Source organism: Protopterus annectens, chromosome 12.part0, assembly GCF_019279795.1.
Source record: "Protopterus annectens isolate FY-2018-M chromosome 12.part0, PAN1.0, whole genome shotgun sequence".
Classification (NCBI taxonomy): Eukaryota; Metazoa; Chordata; order Ceratodontiformes; family Protopteridae; genus Protopterus; species Protopterus annectens.
In genome coordinates this window covers 1,119,527,771-1,119,551,000 of record NC_056746.1, presented here as the reverse complement: position 1 = coordinate 1,119,551,000, position 23,230 = coordinate 1,119,527,771, and the positions used below count along the sequence as shown (strand labels likewise).

Here is a 23,230-nt window from a genome sequence, read left to right as displayed (position 1 = left end):
CATTTTTTGGGTTGGCCCAGTGGAGACTATTAAAGAATGTATTACTTACATTGAGGGTACAACGACCTTTTTAAAATTTACTTACAAGATATCTGAGGCACATGTTAACTATTTGGATGTAACGTTAACTAAAGACCAAACAGGGTTTACTTCCACAGTGTATAGGAAGCCGACCTTTTCCAATAGTTATTTGCATTTCTCTAGTTCACACCCAGGGTTCCAAAAGAGAGGTATTGTTAAGGGACAGTTCATTAGGGCCTCCCGTATGACCTCACAGGACCTGTTATTTAACACTGAGTGTGAAAAGTTGTCTAAAATGTTTTTGGAGAGGGGATACCCCAGTCGCATGATAGATTCTGTTAAGGAAGAAGTATTAAAAGGGAGACCTACTAGATTTAAGCCCATTTTGGGGGAAGGCCTTTTTAACAAGGTGCAGGGTAACAATCAGACAGACCTCTACAGTAACCAGTTATTGTATATCACTGATTTTAGTGGTAACATTGGTAATATTAGTAGGATTATAAATAACGAATTCAAGTTCTTTCAGGAATTAACAGACCTTGGTAGATTTAAGAATATCACCTTCAAAACTGTATATAGGAAAGGTCTTAACATTAAAAGAATTTTAGAGCAGGATAGTAAATCATTTTACCAGGAAAGTCCACGTATAGGGACTTACAAGTGTGGACGGTGTCCACAGTGTAAATACATTTCCAATAAAGAATTTGTGTATTTGGAAAGTAGAAGCAGGAGGATTGTTTCCAGAAAATTCTACAATTGTTCATCCTACGGGGTTGTCTATTTAGCGGTGTGCCAGGCATGCCAGGCATTTTATGTAGGGAAGACCAAAAGGCAACTTCGTAGAAGGATATATGAGCATTATTATGACATGAAAAAATGTGACACCAATAATGCACTATACAAGCACCTTACTATATGTTCTGGAGGAATTTTCTCCTTCTTTGTATTGGATTCTGTTTTCAAAGAAGCCAGAGGTGGACCCTGGGAGGTAATATTGTCCCATAGGGAAACATACTGGCAAATTTTGTTAGAATCCAATAGATTTCCTGGGCTTAATGATTCTGTGTCCATTATTCCATATTTAAAACTTAAATCTGACAGAATTTGAAATGTACACTACTAAACATTATATACAGACCTGGTATGCAAGAATATTAGTGTTTTTAACATTTATATATGTACAATTTTTATATATTGTGTTTTATGGTTGGTTTTAAACCAGTTTTTGTAATAATGAAAATGAGTAGGATTTTATGATATTTATTCTGTGTCTTTAAAAGTGTTGAAATTATTTAATTGGTGTTAAGTGTTTAATTAATTTAGTATTTAAACTGGTGTAATTTCTTGTGTCTTTGTCTGATGAAGTCATATGCTTGACGAAAACGTTTGGAAATTGTGTGGCGTTAATAAACTACAAGTTGTGGATTTGAGCATTGGAGCCTTTATTGTAAGCTGTTTGGGACATTTTCACTAATTCTTCAGGTGGAGTTTGCCTTGGACCGTCTTTTTATTTGGTTGGTTTTGGTACTTGTCTTTGACGTTGTTGTTGGTCTATATGCAAGACACAGGTCACCTCTGAGCAGTGTGTATAACAGAGTAAAGTGACAATTACTTCAGTTTGTCCACATAAGACAAATCTTGAAGACCCTGAATTTTCTTTGTAAAGAACCTTTGTGGTCTCTCCAATTGCTGCAGGTGTTTGGAAAGGAACATACCAAAGGGAGCATTGTATTCTATTATTGGCCTAATAAGGGACAAGTACAGGGGGTTATAACCTCTTTTATTCTGGAGGCAATGCCCTTACTTATGAGACGAGGAATATAAAATGCCCTTCTTACCACTGTGGAGACATGGTGATTGAAGTTATGGTTGCTGTCAACCTGTGTGCCCAGATCTCTCACCACTGATTGTGTGCATTGGGTATTGCTATTAATGTGGTAGTTTGCAGGAACATCAGCCTTGCCGAAGGGGATGATAATGCATTTTTTTGCATTAAGTTTAAGACCATGACTTTGGCACCAGTCATTAGCCTGCATAACACCTTCTTGCAGGATGCTGACATTGCTAGGGATTTCAATGATTGCACCCAGTTTGTAGTCATCAGCAAACGTTGCCAGCCACAGTCCTTTTGTTTTAGCCTGTACTTCAGAGAAGTAGATTCCAAACAGTAGGGGTCCCAGAACTGATCCCTGTGGAACACCACTGGTTCCAGGTCTGCTAGAGGAGGTGGAGTTCCCTATTTTAACTACATGAATCCTATCAGTGAGCCGGTTTGCAACACAGCTGATAATACATGGGTTGATACCTAGCTGGGTGAGTATATCAATGATGATTAAGTAGGGGATTGTGTCAAGGGCCTTGGCTAAGTCCAAGTAGGCTGTATGCACAGATTTGCCCTCATCTAGGGCTTTGGTGACTGTCTTGAAGAAGTCCACCAAGTTTAACAAGCATGATCTCCCCTTGACAAAGCCAAACTGGATGAGGTCGAGTGTTTGGAGATTTTCTATACCTTTGTAATAAGGTCCATGATGATTCGTTCCATGGCCTTGCAGATAAGACTGGTCAGACTAATGGGTCTATAGTTCCTGGGGTCCGTGGATGCACCTCAGAGATACTAGGTTCGCTACATGTACAACCATTAACTATGAGCTCAGCACAAATCTGGGCCTTACCTTTGAAGTTATGGATGTTACTAAAGAATGCCTTGTGGTTAATTCTTAGTTAGGGAAGCTAACCTGGATTTGTAGTTAGCTTTAGAGGACTTCACTAGGAGTCTTATTTGCTTGTTTAAGTTGAGGATGGAGTGTTTCCAGTTTTGAGATAATCCCTTCCTACTTTTAGACAGAAATTTCTTTCTCCTATTGTATAGCCTATTAATGGCAGTTGTCCACCAGGCATGTTTGTTTTTCCTCGACTATCTTGCTTTGGTTCTATCAGGTAAGGCAGAGTCAATGCAACTGTAGAGGAGCTCATATAAAGCATTGGTGTATAACTCAGCATAGGTGTCTGTTTCATCAGTGGGGGGAGGGGCTATGAAGCTATTTATGCTGTCACATAAGAGGTTTTAATTGGCCTTGGAGAAGTTTTTTAGTCTAGTTGTTGCTAAGGGGGTGTCTCATGTTATAGTTACTTCTAGCAAAAATAATTTGTGGTTAGATCTCACCAGGGATGCCCACATACTGGGGGTGGTGCAGAAGTCCCACATGTTGGTGAGCACCAGATCCAGGATATTTGAGCCCTTCTAGGTGTGTCAACCAGCTGGTCCTGGACATTGGAGTTAACAAAGTCCAGGAACCTTTGGGCAAGTGAGTGAAAACACGTATAATTTACCCAGTCAATGGATGGAATTAAAGTCACCCAAAACCAGGGTGTTTGGTTCTATCTCAATTGACTCAAGTAGATCCAAGTAGGCTGAGTGGATGTCTTGATTCATGGAGGGGGTCCTATAGCTGGCAATGACCTGAAGATGGGTCTTACCTACAGTCAATGGCACCTGAAGTAATTCAAGGAAATCATAATGTAGGCAAATGAAGGTTGACAGAAAAAAAACCCTATACCCCTGGAAGCAGCTCCTTAACAGCTCATAGCCTTAACCCTCTTCACTAACTGCCTCTTAGTTCTAGTGGCAGGCTCAGCTTCTCCCACTTATCTCTTGGCCTCTTCCCCTCCTAGATAAAATTCTTCAACTAACTCTTTATTAACTACTATCCACAACTTCTCTTCTGGTTAATAAAATGTCTGACCTGTGTATAAAACTAAAGGGACTAAAAACATTTTTACTGCTTGTATTTTGTTATCTATATCCATAGATAAGAGCTTCCAGTTTCTTAGTTTTTTATTATTTTTTATTTAGTCTGTTCCCACATATACTTAGCTGCCATAATGCCATCCTTTTTAACCCATACTCCTAAATTCTTTATTTCATCATGTCCCCATAAATATGGGTATTGCTGAACCAATTCACGTGTGGGTACAAGGCTTACAGATATAGCCTTTGCTTTATCTTCATCAATTTTATATCCTGAAAAGACTTAAAACTGTCTCAGAATGTTCCACAACACTGAGACACTGAGATGTCCTTTTCGGGTTTTTATGAGGTACAAAATAATATCTTCAGCAAATAAAGCCAACTTTTCTCGACTACCATAACAATTTTACCCTTTAATTTCTGAGTATCTTATTTTCTTTGGCAATGGCTCTAAATATAACACAAATAACAATTGGGAAAGAGGATACCCTTGTCTGGCTCCTTTGTACAGACACAATTTAGCAAACAGGAGCCCTCCCACTTTGATTTTTGCCTCTGATTCCTCATATATCCTCCTGATTAACCCTACTATTGTATCAGGAAATGCAAACACTTCCATTGCTCCTTTCTAGCATTCTTAATCGAAACAGAGGGAATCGACCCAAATAAATGCAAACTGTTTTAACAGTAACTCAGTTACTGTTTTCCATAACATTTTTACATTTTGTAGACATTTCCAGGAAACACTAATTTATGTTAGTCCTGAAACCTGCAAGCTATGATGTTTCTTCACTCCTCTTTCTTCCTCTTGAATTCTACTCCACCCACTTGACCCTCTATAATGTAAAATCTCCATTATCAGGTCTCCCTTTCACTTTTCATCCACTGTATACTTATCAAACACTCGGCCTCTTTCTTCATTACTTACTCCCTCCATGGTCCATGTCTTGTATAATGAAACAGCAAGTCTGGTTTAACTGGGATTAGAACAGTTGTAAATAAAACATCTGACTCATGCAATAATAAATACACACAGTATCACAAACAATAATATCGCACTTGCTCAACAGCGTTTTTGTATGAGGGTTTTCCCTCCGTGTTCTGTCTTCTAATGCTACCATTTTTTGAAACATCTCTTTTTTGCACTATCATACTCATTTAGTCTGGTCTTCATTTTGACATGTGATTTTGCAGTTTTATCAGCTCATCTGAATATCTCTTTAAAGCTTCTTCCATTTTTTCCAGCCTTTTGTTACTTGAGTTGATATACTCCTTTAGTGTTTCGTTTATTCTAATCAGCTCTGAGCACATTTGACTTATTTTCATACCTCTCAACTGTCCCAATTTTTGCATCATTTATCATAAAATTTGTGATTTTTCTGGATTTTTGTGGCAGATCAGTGAGGATTGAATTCACTAACGACAGACAGCCGAGTTTCATCCTTCAGATGATACATAACACAAAACTTTTTATTTTTGCAACTTTCTAAATTTATAAGAGCAATATCTAACATTTGTCCCCATTTTGGGGGATTTGCCCCCCATTATTTTTGACTTTGTCCAAATTTTTTGTGCAAAGAGGTTGAGAACTATGTTTATTTTTTCCTCTAGATTACTGGAAGTCATGCCTTGCACCAAAGTTGGAGTTTTAACTGCTTTTTGCTGAACAGCTACAGCATTCTTCCCAGAGGGTCTATATTACAATGTAGAACTCACAGGAGTTCAAATGTTGTAATATCGAACCGTGAAGTTCGAAACTCAGTAATTATGAAAACACAAAACAGCAATTTTTTTCCCAGGGAAAAAAAATCGCTGTTCAGTTACAAAAAAAAAAAAAAAACACACATACTTTAAACTTAAACTAAACTGGGGGGGGGGGCTCTGCCCCCAAACCCTCCCTACTTAAATTTACCAACTCTGAGATCGTACTACAGTAGAGGAAATAGCAGAGCCCCAAAAATGACCCACCGATTTTTTTTTCCCTGGGGAAAAAAATCGGTGTGCCGTGGCTTTGCTATTTTTGTATTTCGCACTTTTGGGTTCAATATTACAATGTTCAAACTCCTGTGAGTTCGATGTAATATAAACTCTTTTCAGACAGTATTTCCACTTCAGCTTTTTCAGGTTCTCTTTTTTGCTGGCATTCAAGCAGTGGACTTACTAGCAAGTAACTGAAATTTACCCAAAAAGACAAATTCACTGGCTCTGACTTCTGAGTTTCTGTTTTCATACTAGGAGAGATGCATTTAAGCAGTTACTCTGTGTGCAGCCATCTTAGAAGTCCCTTCTCTATCCTTTCTTAACTAGGCTGATGGTTTCTTTTCAGGGAAGACCAGAAGTAGTAGTTACACTGACTAGTGGAAATTTGGCGAGGGCACTGAGGAACTTCCCGCTGCTCATTTCATTAAGTTCATTGGGATCTTTTACATCCACCTGAGCCAAAACCAACTCAGTCAGATGGGATTTCAGTTTGATGCCTCATCCAAAGAATGGCATGCTCAGAAGAGCAGCACCCCCTAATACTGCACTGTAGTGTCAGCAATTGAAAATGAATCCAGTCACCTGGTCTGCGAAAAGAACCATCAGTCCTCTGATCCTCCAGCACCAAACCTGAGTACGTTTCCTGTTAAAGCAACTGACACTGACTGCATTCTGGACCCAGAATTACCAGTGCCTTCTATGATGGGAAAAAGAACCCAGCATCTCTTCAGCCCACGCACTCAACATCCCAGTATACTATATGCTTTGTTTATTGCTCTGTATGATTCAGTAAATAACCTCATGCCATTTTCTTTCCTCGGTTCTCCTCAGGGTTACATTACCTAGCAAGTATGTTTTGACAATATATGGTTCAAGTAGGACTGTTGTGTTAAAGGTCATTCACTCAAAACTAACTGATGAGCGATGCTCTGTGGTGCTTCACAGAAACTTTAACTTTAAGGTGATATCTTTCTATGATGTTTAGCAATGTCAGACCTAGTATACACAGCAGAAGCAATACTTGCATTTGAGGTCTCCTTACAGAAAAGATGACCGAAAAGTTTCATTAAAGCACTGTTCAGTCAGTCACTTTTTGGCCCAGTGGTCATTGTTGAGTTAAACAATGCTTGAATGCTTTCCTTAAAACTCCAAACCAAAAGGTATTTGCATATATCCCATAAGTTTATTTTTGTTGTTTTTGCCTCTCTGCCTTTTCTGTGCAATCCTTTCACTTATTTTTGTATCTCTCCCAAAACACTGATGCCCCCATTGTGATATTCTCTACTATTATTTAGCCAGCTTTGTAGCCACTTTACCACTTTGTGCCCCATTCTCATACTCTAACCTATCCACAAATTTCTTTGTTGATACAATGTAAAAGGTGTTGATGAACTTGAGATAAATCACATCTAATGTGCTATATGTCTTTGATCACCTCATCATAGAAATGAATCAGTTTTGAATACCAAGCCTTCTACTACTCAAAACTCCACCAGCCTGCTAACATAAGATTTCCATGACTTTTTCTGACATTGAGGGGTAGTTGCCTGTCTCTTTCCTACCCCACCCCTATGTACCACCCTCTTAATTCTGTGTCACTACTCCGGCTTTTAAGAAAAAATAGTACTGTTTAGCCACTGTTTCAATTACTTCCAGAATTTGATGTTTCTAGAGGGGCAGCTCATCAGGTTATATGTGCCTTATCTTTCTGGTTTTTTTTCGGTTTCTTCTCTGATCACCCATGCTTAGAACTGCCCAAGGTACTGCTAAAAACAGTACACATATTTTTGTTGCATTTCATATTTAGTGCAACATTATCATAATGCCATTATGCAATAATGCTGACAGCTGGAACACGAACTAGAAGAAAAACACCAACAGGTATGTTGTCACTTCTGACAGTCAATACTTTTATATGATGAACCAGGTAAATACTGCTGTAACAGGAAACATAGGTTTACCATTAAATTCTCATGAGCTGGAATATATGTGCTTGACAATAAGTAAACAATTGAAAACAAAATAAGGCTGTTTTTTTCAATTTTTGGGAGGAACACACCTTTGCAGACAAGTTAGCTTTATAAAGAAATTCTTCTTGTTCTCTGGGGACAAATAACTTTAGCCAATATTACTATGGGGGAAACATTTTGCATTGATAATAAGCCATCCTCTTTTAGTGTCAATGTCTGATTCAAAAATAAAATATCACAGATGGCTGGAGCACATATAAAGCGCTGGTCATGGCTTCATTGTAAGTACTTAAGTGCCAAAGCCAGGGACTTGAGCACCTCATAGCTCTTGTAGGCTGCTGCTCATGCTTGAACTCAAATCCAGGCAAGCAGTGAGAAGGCAGCGCTGCTTGTGTTCAGACTGGAATATGAGTTTGGGCAAGCAACTGCGGAGAGGGAGTGGGAGGGGGGTTTTAAAGTTAAGGAGGGAGACGGGAGTTTTAGGTTTTGGGAGGGGGTTGGAGATTTAGGATTACGGAGCAGTTGGGAAATTTAGGTTTGGAGGGGGTTGCAGTTTTAGATTTATAGTGCAGAAAGGGAGTTTTAGGGCTGTAGGAGACAAGTTGTTAAGGAAATTGAGTTAGTGGAAGTTTGAGCACTTGCCTGTTCAAGCAAGTGGCAGCGATAAAGTTTATAGTGAGCATATAACATCACAGCACTTGTAGTAGACCTCTGGTTGGATTTCTTAACTCTAAGTTCCTTTGATACTGAATTCAGGGGGAAATTAATAGTATGCCAATACTGACACACTAACATTTATCATAACAGGAAGCAGATTAGCTAGTCAATCCCCCCGATATATATATACCTCACAACTTTTTGCAGCACATTCATTTTTTGCCTCATATTGTTGCCTTATCGCTTTCAAAATTTTTGATTTTCTGGTGGATGTCTGTGGGTTACACTAAGTCAATAATAGGGTTGTGTATACCTGATTGGTCAGAAAAATGAATGTTAATGCAAACTTTTAATTGAACTGGTGGAGTGCTAATTTAACATTTTCCTGATTGTGAGTCTTTGTCCCACAATTATTTTTGGCTTTGTTGAGAATTCTTGACCAAAGAAGTTTACATGTATCATACGACAATTAATCGACAATTATTAGAAAGACACACACACACACACATGCATGCAAAAAAACAATTACTAGAAACAAATGCTCTCATCCAAAGGGAAGCAACAAATGATCTTCTAGATTCTAGATAGTATGAAACTGATGCTGAAGAATGGCTGAAAGATGACAACTTATCATACCCTGCATATGCAGCTTGGATATAACAAGTGTTCCCATAACAAGGACTCCTATCTTTGTGGATCCAGAGTGGTAATTCTTTCCAAGTTGCACACCAGAAACTTCAATACTTCATAAAAAAGCATTTAAGAATTGTGATAAAGTTCCAAATGATGGGCATGTGCTAAAATAAGGATTTAGAAAGAAGCTACACTGGATATCAGAGGGTTCAAAAATGTCTTGCACACTACTGCATGCTTTAAACAGTCACTGTATCTGTAATTAAGTGTTGTGTGACTGAGAGATGGTCTGCTCCTTCCCCTAACATTTTCAATTTTAAGGGTAGTTACCCATGGTTAATCCAATCTGTAGACCACATTGCATTCTGCATTCCTTTTATGTGAAAACAAATGTAAAGGCTGCTTCTGTTTCACTGTCACACAAGGACATCATGTGCAGCACAAAGTCTATAACTCTCAATTGTCTAGGATTTTACCTTAACGTCACCGAATCTTACCTTTCATCTCTCTGTGATTTTTGCATAACACCCCTGCTTTTGTCTCATATTTTTACCCTGTCCATCCCTCATTAAACTTTTGATTTTCTAGCAAATCACTAATGATTACAGTCAAACACTAATGCTAGATATCAGAGTTTTATGGTTCACAGTTCATTTTGTTTGGAAAATGCATGCTGATGCAAAACATTTTCATTAATAAAAGGACACACTGCACTCAGCCCATGTGTAGCACAAACATGATATTTACTTACCAAAATAAGAGAGGAAAGAGACCACTCCTACTAGTACAGGAAGTACAAGAAAGCTACAACTTTGTATTATCAAAGCAACAAGAGTGATGTTACAAAAGCAGGAAGCACTGCCCTAATAAGACAGTGGACAGCCAAAGTTTGAGAGCAGGAAATAATAGTAAAATGAAACAAGAGATTGTCCACCAAATTGGATTTGCAGAGCAGGAAGCCATCATGTCATCCCAGAAGAAATAGGAGGACTGCACATAAGTGCAAATAATAGTCGCACATGATCTTTAAGAAAAATGGATGATACATTGCATAACACAACAAAAATAGATGACCAAAACCAAACCTCAAAGAAGAATGGATGACCAAGTTTGCACCTTAGGTAAGATGGACATTAAACTGACTATAACAAGAAGAATGGATGCCCAGTACTATAACTAAAGAAGAATGGCTGGTCCAAGGACAGAAGATGTCAATGCAAGTCCCGCAGGGCTTGAAATGAAGACTCCTGTTATGAAAGCAAATTCACCTGATGTATTTTCGGAAACTACATCCTAATAGGATTACAGAAATAACATCCTAAATATTACAAGTGACCCCTGTAAAGACTATGTTTGTGAGAAAAGAACACTTTGACTAAAACATGACACCATCACCAAAGTACTCCTGCATTTATAAACATCTCTATATGTACTTTTTGATCAAAATCAAGTACTAATATTATTTACTTTGACCCACTGGTGAGCAAATCCAAACCTGGAAAAAGTACAACACATTAAGTGCTACTGAGTATATCTAAGTATGCACAAATAATTGCTACATAAAAATAGTAGCATCTGCTGCAGTTATGATTTCTAGTATTTATTACTGTACAATACAGGGTAATGTCAGGTTAGTAAAAACAACAGAGGGTATCTTATCACTGTGAGGACAGGAATGTTTAGTTAGGGGAATCCAAAAGTTGCCAAGATGGGTTTTCCTATTAGGAGCATAAATGCAATATTTGAAGCTGTACATAGTTTTGTATGTGTTATTATTAAGTTAATAGGTCTTAGGCAGGCATTGTGTGTGTATTTTTGTTTGAGGGTTTTCAATAAAACAAAATTTCTGTAAGATATGACACAGGCTCAAATGGAGATGGCAAGAAACAACTGCATAAAAGCTTAACTTGACAAACAGTACAAGCAAGTAACACAAAAGCTGAAACTAGACATTTAACAAAAAAGCTGTTATACATAAAAGGTAGGAATAATTATCTCTCAAGAATATGATGATTTCTACAATGTCTTTAAACGTTAAGGGTCTCAAAGATAAATACAAAAAAAGAAAGAGTAGTGAACTATATTAAAAAATGTAGAGAGTGCAAATAGCTATGCTACAGGAGACACACTTTGAAAGAATTGAACATGTGAATTTGATAAAAAAAGGTTTTCAGTATGATTATTCAGCAGAATACCTAGGGCAAAGAAAGACAGGAGTACTTTTTATTAACTGCAACAGTAGCTCCAAGGGTAATACAGGAGGATAAAAAAGACAATAATGGTAGATTTGTAAGTACTAAGGTGCTACTGGCAAGGGAGAAGGATTACACTGGCATTTATTTATATTCCACTGAAAACTGCTACAATGCAGCTTAAGAAAATTCTGGGAGAAATAATGAGCTTTCAGCAAGGAATATTACTTATAGGTGGGGACTGGAATTTGATTTGCAATAGTGAAGATGTGTCTGGCAGACCCAGAAGGGAAAATATAACAAAGGCGAGTAGATTTTAAAAGAAATGTATGAAAATATTTGGCATGGAAGATGTGAATTCAGTACTAGGTGTCATGAGAGAATTTACATTTCACAGGAACATGAGCATTTAATTGAAGGTTTTGATATGCACCCAATAACTATTTCAGACCATGCACCAATGATAACTAAAATAAAAACACAGTGTAATGAAATAAAATGAGACACTGGTGCTTTCCCACCTATCTACTGAAAAGAGAGGAATTTAAGGAATACATAGTGGAAATTATTCAGAAGTTATTAGAGAAGATAGCAACGTCTTCCGGAAATAGAGCTAGGGATTGTGATAAAATTAAATTGGAGTTTAAAAATAGGGTGGAAATAAAAGAAAGGGAGATATGGTTAAGAAGTAAAAATAATTATTTAGAGGGACTGACAAATGTTAAAGTACTGCAAAATAAGGGGAATCTCACAGAACAAGAGGAGGAGTAACTGCAGAATGCTAAAGAGAAAATAAGGGATTACCTCGATAATATGCATGAGTTCAGAAAAATTACTGTTAAGCAACTGTTTTTTGATAAATAACTCTAGAGTTGAAAAACTTTTAGCACAACGACTCTGGTAACAGAAAGTAAAAAGGATTGTCACCAAGCTTAGGGAGCCTATAACAAGGAAGATAACAAGGAATCATGTAGAAGTATTGGAAATATTTTGGAAATTCTATGAAAGTCTGTATAAAGCAGAAAAATATGGAAATCAAGAAAAGGAACAAATGGAAATGTTTATGGAAGAATGAAATATGCCAAGGTTAGAGGTAGAGGGGACTCAGTTATTAACAGTTAGAGTAGGATGAGATGAGATAAAAATGGTGATATATAACCAAGCCACAGAAAAGTCCCCAGGAATAGCTGGTATTCCTGTGGAAGTTTGGAACCTAGGAGGGAAAAAAACAAAACCTTCCAGATCGTTATCAGTTTAACAGTATTTTAAGAAGAGGAGAAGTACCAACATCATGGAAGAAAGCGGTGGTAGCTACAATACCTAAAGAGGATAAAGATCCATCATACCCAGTTTGATACAGGCCCATTTCAATACTAAACCAGGATTATAAAGTGTTTATATCTACAATGGCTAAAAGAATGGCAAAAGTTATGCCAAAACTGACAGATATGGATCAGTGTGGTTTTGTGGAGGGGAGGAAAATATTTGACAATATGAACAGAACACTGATGATCCAGAAGGAAGCAGAAAGTAAGAAAATACCACAGTTGTTGGGGGGTCTTGATGCTGAGAAAGCATTTTACAGAGTAAGCTATGACTTTTTGAGCGGAGCAATGGAAGCATTTGCTTGCCTGATAAAATTATAAGGCCGTTTAGGAGGCTATACGAGGGAATTGAAGGTGAAAATTAAAGTGGGTGGGGTCCTCTCCGATAATCTCTCTGAGCAGCGGAACCAGGCAGAGTGTCCTCTCTCTCCCCTTTTTTATTTGGATTATATTTAGAACCATTGGCAAAGAAAAAAGGGACTCGGAAATTCAAGGATATATATTTGGGATGATAGTCAAGAAAAGCTGGCTCTGTTTGTAGATGATGCTATTTTATACCTGACAAATCCAGAAAGGGACATTACAGTGCTGTAGAACATTGCAGCAGTTTCAAATCTTTTTGGGATACAAAATTAATGAAGCAAAAACAAAGACAATAGCGGTAAACTATATACTCACATAATAATTGGTTCACCAATATCCATACTTATGGGGACATGATAAAACGAAGTATTTAGAAGTATGGATTAAAAATTATTCTGGTTTAGCAGCTAAGGATATGTGGGAAGAGACTAAACAAAAGAAAATACAAAAACTGAGAAAATGGAAGTTCTATTTTATGGATATCAATAGTAAGATACAAGCAGTTAAATGTTTTAAGTCCCTTTAATCTTTACACAGGTCAGACATATTTTTATCACTAGAGGAGAAGTCATTAATAGTAATTAATAAAGAGCTATAGGATTTTTATCTGGGATGGCAAGACAACAGGAGTCCAGTGGGATAAGCTTATTCTTCCAATAGAAAAGGGCGGATTAGGATCACCCGATTTGCAGTGGTATTTCAGGGCAACATAATTAAGGCTCCTATACATAGCACAAGCAGAAAACTATAATTCAAAGATAAAAAAGACAATAATGAAGCTCAAGAAACAAGGAGAGACTGGGATTTTTGATGCAGACCATTAAGGAGAATAACAATAATCAAACAGAGTACGATATTCATAAAGCAGCAGAAAATACACTAATAATTAAGTCAACACTGGAATGGAAAAATGAGATTTTTGCTGAAAGTGATGACTGCAATTAGAGGTACAGACAATATGCAAGAGGGAGTTGTAATTTACTGGAGAAAACTGGCAAAGAAACCAAGGTACTGGGAGCAAATAACTAGAGCGGGAAAGGTAATAGTATGGGAAGATACCAAAAGCTTAGTTGGATTGTAGGTTAGAGACTGGCTTCCCTATCAAGGATTGATATCAGACTATAGGTAAAGAGAAAGAAATAGGTGGATGGTACATGAAAGACCAGCACTGGTAAAAATTTTAGTAGAATCTAGAAATGAAGTTGCTGTTAAGAAAGAAATAATTAGTAGAGCATATAAAATATTGCTTGATAACTATTGAATCAAATACAGGAGGTTAGAAAGCACTGGGAAGAGAGATTAGATAAACAATTCACAAAGAAATAATAGGGGATATATGTACATCTCCCAAATATACAACAAAGTGTAGAAGATTTAGGATCTTTGCTTGGAAGTGTTTACATAGGTATTTCTATACCCCATATAGACTCCACAAATTTTTTCCTCATGTAGACAGCAAATGATGGAGGTAAGGCAGGGAAGAAAGAGGTAACTGGGAACATATTTTCTGGGAGTATAATGAGTTGCCACACTTTAAATATTCCCTGCAGACTGCTCTGTCAGAGATGATGGGTGAGCAGGTTGGTGTAACTAAGGAAACTATTTTTTGAGCTACGATACAGACTCAGAATTGCCTAGACATAGTAAGACCTTGCTGAGTCTAATTATGATGGTTGCCAAAAAAGCAGTTACTAGAAAATGGAAATCAAAGTCTAAACCAACTTTACCAGAAGTAGCGAAGATAGTAACAGAAATAAAACAACTGGAATTGGGATATTTAGAAAAGGGTAGAAGCAAATAACACAGGAAAAAATGGGAAGTGTGGGATCAATACTTCTAGAGGAAGAAAGAGGTTTAAAATAAGGCAGGAATTGAATGAGCTATGTAATGGTTGACTGACAATGATTGGATATATGTATAATGTTTGCAGCTACACTTGTATCGGCATGGTATGCAATGTACAACGTTTGCAACTGAGATTGTGTCAGTATGCTTTATTTTCACTTATGTAAATGTAAGATTGCCTGTGTCACACATGATAATTCAATAAAGATGTTTCTTGTTTAAAAAAAAAAAGATGGATGATAGTACAGGCATAAAACTACAAACATTGCTCGGATGGAGAATGGGTAGGCAAAGTATGCCAATCACCGCCTTCCCTGGGAAGAGCATCAACCTAAAACTTTAATTTCTAAGATGGGAAAGTACTACTCCACCTGTGGCTGTATGGAACTTTTGCATATGGTTTACTGGCTAGGCTTGTAATGGCCTGCAAACTGATTGCCTAGTATTTGCCATTGAAGCTATTATAGGTAATCATTTCTCACCACTGTTGGAAGGCAGACTGAGAAGGGGAATGCGACAGGGCTCTGATTATTGTCATTTGTATCTGTTTTATGACTGGTGTTAATACAGGAAAAAAGTCAGAAATACGGTATAATTTGCATTAAGCAAATAGGAAGATAAGAAGGAAGGAAGGAACTGAAGAATAGAAGAGAAATCATAAAAGTAAAAGTCTTAGAACCTCAACAGGTCTCACACATGCCTTTGGTTCAGAAGGTTGTTAGCCTAATAAGCACCTTATGAACTAAATCCTCAGTCACTCAAATTATATATTATTCTCTTTAAAAAGGTATCTTTTGGCTCACACAGGTCCTAGGTATCATGCAGAACTATGACTAGTATAGTTTTCTACTTCAACACTCACTGCTACTGTAACCAATTCCCCTTACCCATTTTATTATATTGGTATTATGTCTATGCACTCAAGCTTTAATACTACATAACATTTGAGCATATTTTAGGCTTTCAAATTGTATTTCCTTTTTAATAGTAAGTATCCTGCACTGGTTATCAGAAAATGGTCAGTCTGTGTCCCTGAATGTAGGTATGAGCATTGGATGAAAATGACAGCTTCTGTACCCTTGGGTTATTGTGAACTGTAGAACTACTCAGAAGATAATCTGCCTGGTTCCTGAAGTAGCATTGTGCCATCTCCTCCAATTCAGTTGTACTTCCCAGAAAACAAAGTGTACAGCTGTACTACTTATGCAATGTAATCAGTCTGCAATGGTAGTGTGACCACTCTGATTCACTTTATAATCTCGAAATACTGAAACTTCGAATTTCAGTATATTGAGACTATAAAGTCGAATCTGCAGAACACCGAAACCCCAAAACCGCGAAACTTAAAATCGCGAAATTAAACACAACATACATCACACTACACATACACCACACTACCCACACTACAGAAAAAAAATACACAAACATAAAAACACAAACTAACAAACCTACACTACAAATAAGCAGGGTGCAAGCTGCACTCCCCCCATGTGGGGGTATGCACCCCCTACTTATATATTCTAACTCCAAGATCGCACCAAACAGAAAAAGACAGCAAACTCACAAGCAGACATTCGACACTCCCTCGCACACACACATCACATACATACAAACACCACCACATTCAACAGTTAAACAATCATACTTTTACCTGCCTACCCAAACCCACACGTACAACTGCCAAACGCACTTACCCAAAACCCTTACAAAATAGTCACTTACCTTAAATTACAACTAAATCCACACACTAAACTGGACACCATCCATACAACACATTCCACGTCACAAACCATTAAACCATAACCGCGAATTTAACATATTTGGATAGGCGGCTATGCACTTTCGCTATTCTGAAGATTCGACTTTATGATCTCGAAATATTGAAATTTGATGTTTCAGTATTTTGAGATTATAAAGTGAATCCGACCACTCACATCCTCCCTGTATGCTACCAGTTTTTTTGTTTTAATATATAAAGTAAAGTAAAAATGTATATCTTTATGCAGTTCAAAATGGAAACACATTAAGAAAAAAGGGGTCCTGTGGTGAAATATTACATTTTCCCTAGGGAGAGATGAAAAATATCATTAGTAGACTATCCAAACTGCAGAACAACACCAACAGAAAATATTGTAAAATGTGAAATCAAACAAAAATCCTGACATATCATTTCTGCAGGTGTGTTACACCCCCTTGTACCCCAATTTGGGGACTCTGTCATCACACTAACCCCTAAACATACTACCACTGAGGTTACACAAACTCTGTGAAAAGTAAAATGTTTTTAAAAAAAAATCACATTTGCACCAAGAAAAGAAATCATACTGTCCAGACTACATTATTAGTGTCTGTGGCAGTAAATAGCCATAGCTGGACAGACAGGCTTAGTAAGACAAGCAAGTCAGAATATCTGACTGGAGACAGGCAGTAGTGTTTAATGGAGTGATGCAACATCCTACAATGAAAGCTGATGCAGGTAAGTTGCTTACTTGAAAGATTTAGTTAATGAAAATTAAAAGCAGCAGTGCTGCAAAAGTGTTTGTAATAAAAGGATAAAGTTGAACAAGTGTAAAAGCCATAAAGGTGTGCAACTAAGTGTTTAACATGGGTAGACTCTGACTATGTGTAAGCATGACACAGCAGAGAGAAGCTCTTGAAACTCAGAGAAGAAGAAATATTTGTTCAGTCACAGATATCTTCATGGGTACACCTAAATCACCAAAGCAAGTGAGCCATCATAAGAATATTACCACAAGCTCACACGAATAAATAATTATATAAATACTTGAATGAAGTAACACTCATATGTAAAAATGACCCAAACTTTCAGCTACAATCCAAACATAGACAAAAACACAAGTAATAATGTCTGATCCAAGGGACAGAGAGATACTGTGATGCAAGCGACCTAAGTTTGACTAGCAGCTGGGTGCTTGTAGGAGATGGGACGGGAGGATGGCAGCAAGTTACCATTGTCAACTCGCCCACCTTGGAATGAGACAGGTGGCTCTGGCTCACCACTTGGGTGACACCTCGCAAAAACACTTGATGTTACACTCATGGAGCACAAGCTTGTGAGCACTTATTGCATGTGTGAATACAAGTGAGGTGAGAGAGCATGAAGAGTTACACTCTCTACCACAGGCAGGCAGCATGGGTCAGTGACCCACCATGGGGGGATGCTGCAATGAGGGAGAGTAGGCTACCCCAACAGACTAGTAAGCTAGCCAACTCCCTGATACCTACCACCCAACCCTTCCCATAGGAGAAAAAATGAGCTAAGGCACCCCAGACAGGAATGACTGGGTCACAGGGCTCTCACCTAGCCAAGGGATGTCTGACTTTTGACCATATCCCTGATGGAACAAATGGGCCAGTTGAGTGAATTTAGTGGGGCCACTGCGCAGATCCGGTGGTACATAAAAAAATCAAATAAACAAACAAACAAACTCAAGTATCTACAGAACTACAAAGTAAGAACAATTGCTTAGCTGTATAAAGTAAGCAGCCACTAAGAAATGCATAAAATGCAGGCATATCCAAAGAATCAGAAATACTTGCTGAAAATTATATAATAACATACAAGAACTACGTAGAGTCTACATCACACATGACCCAATACTCTACTTTTTTAAAAGCGGATTGGACTCTGTAAAGGTAATGGCAAAAAGAGACGCAATAAGCCTGTTCATCTGTCTCAAAGAACACAACTAGTGCAATTATTCATGAAAGAAAGGGCCCAGGGATTACTGACTCGTCATGGTTTCTGTAAGGGAAAGGTGAATCAGATAAATCTGACAGAATTAAGGGAGGTATCTACTAGTTACACAAGCAGGCAGCATAGATCTGCCTGTGCAATACCACCCAGAAATGCCCATTATTCATTTTAAAAAGGAAGCTCTAACACCTACTTGCAAGCATGGCAGTCCAACAATGTGAGTCATAAAGGGAAAAATGGATTTGGGGTGAATGAAACCAATAATGGAAAAGTGACTGCACACTGTAAAAACTCAATGCTGTCTAACCCTTGGGGCACACTGACAAGGTTATCACTGACTTACAGAGGATGCCTCCATTGTATGCTACTACTTGAGCCCCTGCCTGGAGTACTGCATATAGTTTTGAACTAATTCAGTAAAGCTCAACATGCTTACAACTGATGCAGAGAATGATGTTCAAACTGAAGATAAGCCTAAAATATCTCTCTTATGGACAAAAATAAGTTGTCGCTGTATGTAAGGCAGAAGAAGAGATACATAATGAAAAAGCCTGACACCTGAGGTGTACTAGCTGGGTGCAGGCAGGTGGAAGTATAATGTAATGTATTATAAGACAACTAAGGAATGTAGAAGGAAGCTAGCAGGAACTATACAGAGAAGTAAAACACAGAAGTACTCCTTCACAGAAAGAGCAGTGGATGGAAGTAGTACTCTCCCAGAAGATGCAGCAACCTTTCAGTCAGGGTGCTCAAGAAGGGACTGAACTACTATACAAAACAGTTTCCTTTCTTGCTTGTGTGTTTAGTTTGGGATGTAATCACAAAACTGGTTAAACTGAACCAACTATCATTTTTTAATGCACTATCAGCTGGCAAAGCACCAGATCACATGACACCCAATCTTGTGAAAACTGCATTTCCACTGGCAGATAAGCTGATGAGACATACATTTTTTTTTCAACAGGAACAACAAAGGCAGGCCTGACAGTGATGTTGACAAAGGCTGGTCTGAAAGGCCAAAACCACCTCATGACCCTTCAAATCTCCCATTTCCTTCTGAATGGAAAGTTCAATTCTTTCATAAAGATCTATTCAGTAACTCTTACAGGCCTGTTAAGTTACTAAAACAGCTCATAATTGATTACAATTAATTCAGGAACACCTTCTGGTAATATACAGGAAATAAACTTCTCTCTGATAAGTCATCAGCTGTACTGCTCATGGAGATACATTTTTTTTCATTAGCAATTAGAAGGATATAGGAATCAGGCAGAGACACAGATCTGAAGACAGATGTGCCGCCATTCCAGATAACCTGCACTCATCAGATACCCAACTGCCTCTGCTTCGGAGCTAAACAAATGAATTCAATATCCTCAGTCAGTAATAAAATAGGAATGAATGAGAATCAGTCACCACTCACCGGCTACTGTAGGATCAAGTTACAGCTTGTGATGCTTTCCCCTTAGCTTACTTCCTCATCAAATGCCTTCTGCAGCTCAGTGTCTCACACGCTTTGAGACCGAGGCATACTCATTACAAACAAAAAGCCAGCAGAAGAAGAAAAAAAAAGAAAAATGAAAAGGCCGCCTTGTCAGAGCAGTGGTGGTTCTCTCTTAATGAGAGCAGTTTTCCCAGAGTCCAGCCTGCATGATCTGCCTACTGTTCCTGTAAATGCTTTTCCTTAGTAATGGTTGCTTTTTAGATTCTCTTGGTTTTAAATAGATTGGAAATGTTATGCCCAGCCCTTCTTGTGACTCAGTCTCTTTCTCTGATGCAACTTTCGGTTTCCATTCTTGCTGTTTAAAGAGGGAATTTCAAGGACAGGAAGAGAAGCAAAACAAAACTAAACTCTACAAGGCTATCTAGAGTTATTAAAACACTAGTGATTATTAATGTACAAAGCATTTTTCAGCAGTATCATAATTTTTACTGCTAAAAACATCAACATTCACATTTTGTTTTTATGAAGCAGAACAGACACAAGCAAAATAGCAGTGAATAAGAGAGCTATTGTTCTAGCAAATCTGTATTAATGTCTACAGCTGAGATCTTTTGAACAATTTAAGTGAGAGTTTGTCTGGGGCCTCCAGTTCACTGCATGTTAATTTCTAAAGGGGAAGAGCTAGTTCAGAGGGGATAAAACTAACTATTATTACCTAGTATTTGTGTAAACTACACTTGTGTGCATCTATCCAGCTATCTTTGTTATGTCATAATGGATGAATAACAACAGAGGAAACAACACACAAGTTTCTGCTTCCTGCACTTTTTTCTATGGATTCAGCTTTCTGCCTGATGCTGTTTATATTGTTTGGTTTAATTTAATTTCGTTGTCACCTCACTGTACTTGAGCCAAGTTACATCAGAGAACCCTCTGGTGCATTTTTCTGTTTATCAAATTAAATCAATTAGTCAATAAACCATCTGGGGTAAGATCTGCCACTGGAACATGTACAGTTAAACTTTTCATAATAATTATCTCCTCCTGTCTCCTGTATTTCCTTCTCATTACCCGAGAGTCTACTTGCCCTATTTGGCTTTGAACTAGCAATCCAAATATTCCTTCACAACCACTTTGGCTAGTATTCATAGACAAGTCGGGTAATAGTCAGCTCGCTACCGTACCAAAATCTAGAACATGCAACTAGGTAGTTATTCACAGAGACAGTGCTAAAGTACAAAAAGTAAAAAGGTGTGGAAACAGAGTTATGCAAATTAATGTATAACAACATGCAAATGAAGAGGTGCAGTCTAATGAGTGCATAATGAAATGCCAAAGGAAACAAAAAATGTACTCAGAGAAGTTATTATGTGCTAGAGTTCACAGTTACAATACAAAAAGCAGAAGATCTTGGCATAGGAACACTGATGGTTCAGAAATATTTAATTACATGCCATTTTGTTATAAACTAAATGACATTAATGTTTTCATTTATTCAAAAAAATCAGCTGTATTTAGTGCGTGACTTGAATGGATGCTGTTAGAATATAATATTCTAAATATGTCTGACTTGTGTATAAAACTAAAGGAACTAAAAACATTTTTACTGCTTGTATCTTGCTACCCATACCCATAAAAACAGAGGTTCCAGTGTCTCCATTTGGCTATGTAAAACCTTTAATATACACTGGATGAATTTTTAGCATTGAAAAAAAGTTGTGCATTAAAGCTTTGCATGTCAGTATTTTAATTGTCTTTTTTATGGCATTGTATACGGACATAATTGAAAATTTCCGAAGAATCGATGTTCCTGTGCCAAAATTTTCTACTTTTTCATAATGAAATACAAATGAAAGTCTGCAAAAACAGATTACAGTTTATAGTCACCATGAGGAAAGAGGTGCAAATAAAATTTGTGGCATTGAAGCTAGCAAATATAATTGGAACAGCTCTAGTACTGCAGCATTTTATGTTCAGAAGTCCCTCTAGCATCAGTAGGTGTAAACTATGTACCCACATATGAAACGGCTCAGCAACACTTATATTTATAAGAAAAAGTACTTAAGAATATGGATTAAAAAGCATTCTGTTATAACAGCTAATGATATGTAGAAGATACTAACTAAAAGATAATACAAAAACTGAGACAATGGAACCTCTTTTTTATGGGCATGGATGCAATATACAAGCAGTGAAAATGTTTTTAGTCCCTTTAGTTTTATACACAAGTCAGACAAATTTTTATCAACCAGAGGAGAAGTTGTGGATAGCAATTAATAAAGAGTTGAAGGATTTTAACTGAGAGGGGAAGAAGATAAGAGTCAAGGGGGATAAGCTGATCCTTCCAAAAGAACAAAGTGGTTTGGGACTACCTGATTGGAAGGGGTGATTCAGAGCTACACAGTTAAGGCTCCTATACATAAACACAAATGAAGAAATATAATCCAAAGTGGAAAGGGCTGATTATGAAACAGTGGGGAAGCTCAAGAAACAAAGACTGGGATTTTGAATCCAGATCCTTAAGGAGAATAACAATAACCATATAGAATATTATATTCATAAATTATCAATAAGTATTCTAAGAACGAAACCAGCACAAGGAGCAGACAAAGGGAATTCTGCCAATAGGGGTTAGTGCAATTAGGGGTACACAGAATAGGCAAGAATGGCTGGAATTTAATGGAGAAAATTGGCAAAGAACCAACGTACTGGAGCAAATAATTAGAGAGTGAAAGTTAACAGAATGGGAACAGGCTAAGAACTACTTTGGACTGAAGGCTAGAAACTGCCTTCCCCAACAAGGGCTGAGATAAGAGTATACGCAAAGATAAATACATATGTGGATCCTAAGAGAAAGACCAGCACTGGTAGAATTTTTAGTTTAATGTAGAACAGAAGTTGCTGTTAAAAAAAATGGATAATTAGTAGCGCATAAAAAATATTGCATGGTAAATTTAGGAATCATTCAGAGGAGGTTATAAAGGATTGGGAAGAGAGACTGGATAAGCATTTCACAAAGAAACAATAGGAGGTTATATGTATGTCACACGAATATGTAACAAAGTCTAGAAGATTTAAGATCTTTGCTTGGAAATGTTTGCATAGGTATTTCTACACCCCAAGCAGAGTCCAAATCATTTTCCTCAGGTAGATTGCAAATATCGGAGTTGTGATGGGGAAGAAAGAGGTAACTGGGAATACATTTTTGGGAGTGTAATGAATGGGCAGATTTAAAAATTCCCTGCAGGATGCTCTGTCAGAAATATTGGGTGAACAAAATGATGTAACTAAGGAAATCATTTTTTTTTTCAGTTTTGATAACAGAGTTTAATTC

General features: G+C 37.5%; 1 protein-coding gene across 3 annotated transcripts in view; it reads right to left on the bottom strand.

The window, feature by feature from the left end:
• ZNFX1 (zinc finger NFX1-type containing 1) overlaps positions 1-23,230 on the bottom strand; it is a 359,279-nt gene that overhangs the window by 254,845 nt on the left and 81,204 nt on the right. Inside the window, exon 1 of one of the 3 annotated variants that reach the window (XM_044090127.1) lies at positions 19,876-20,114. The exons of the other annotated variants lie outside the window; for them this stretch is intronic. The gene's annotated coding sequence lies outside the window, so the exon portion shown is untranslated. Of the gene's footprint in view, positions 1-19,875; positions 20,115-23,230 lie in introns of those variants that run through there. 3 annotated transcript variants of the gene reach the window in all.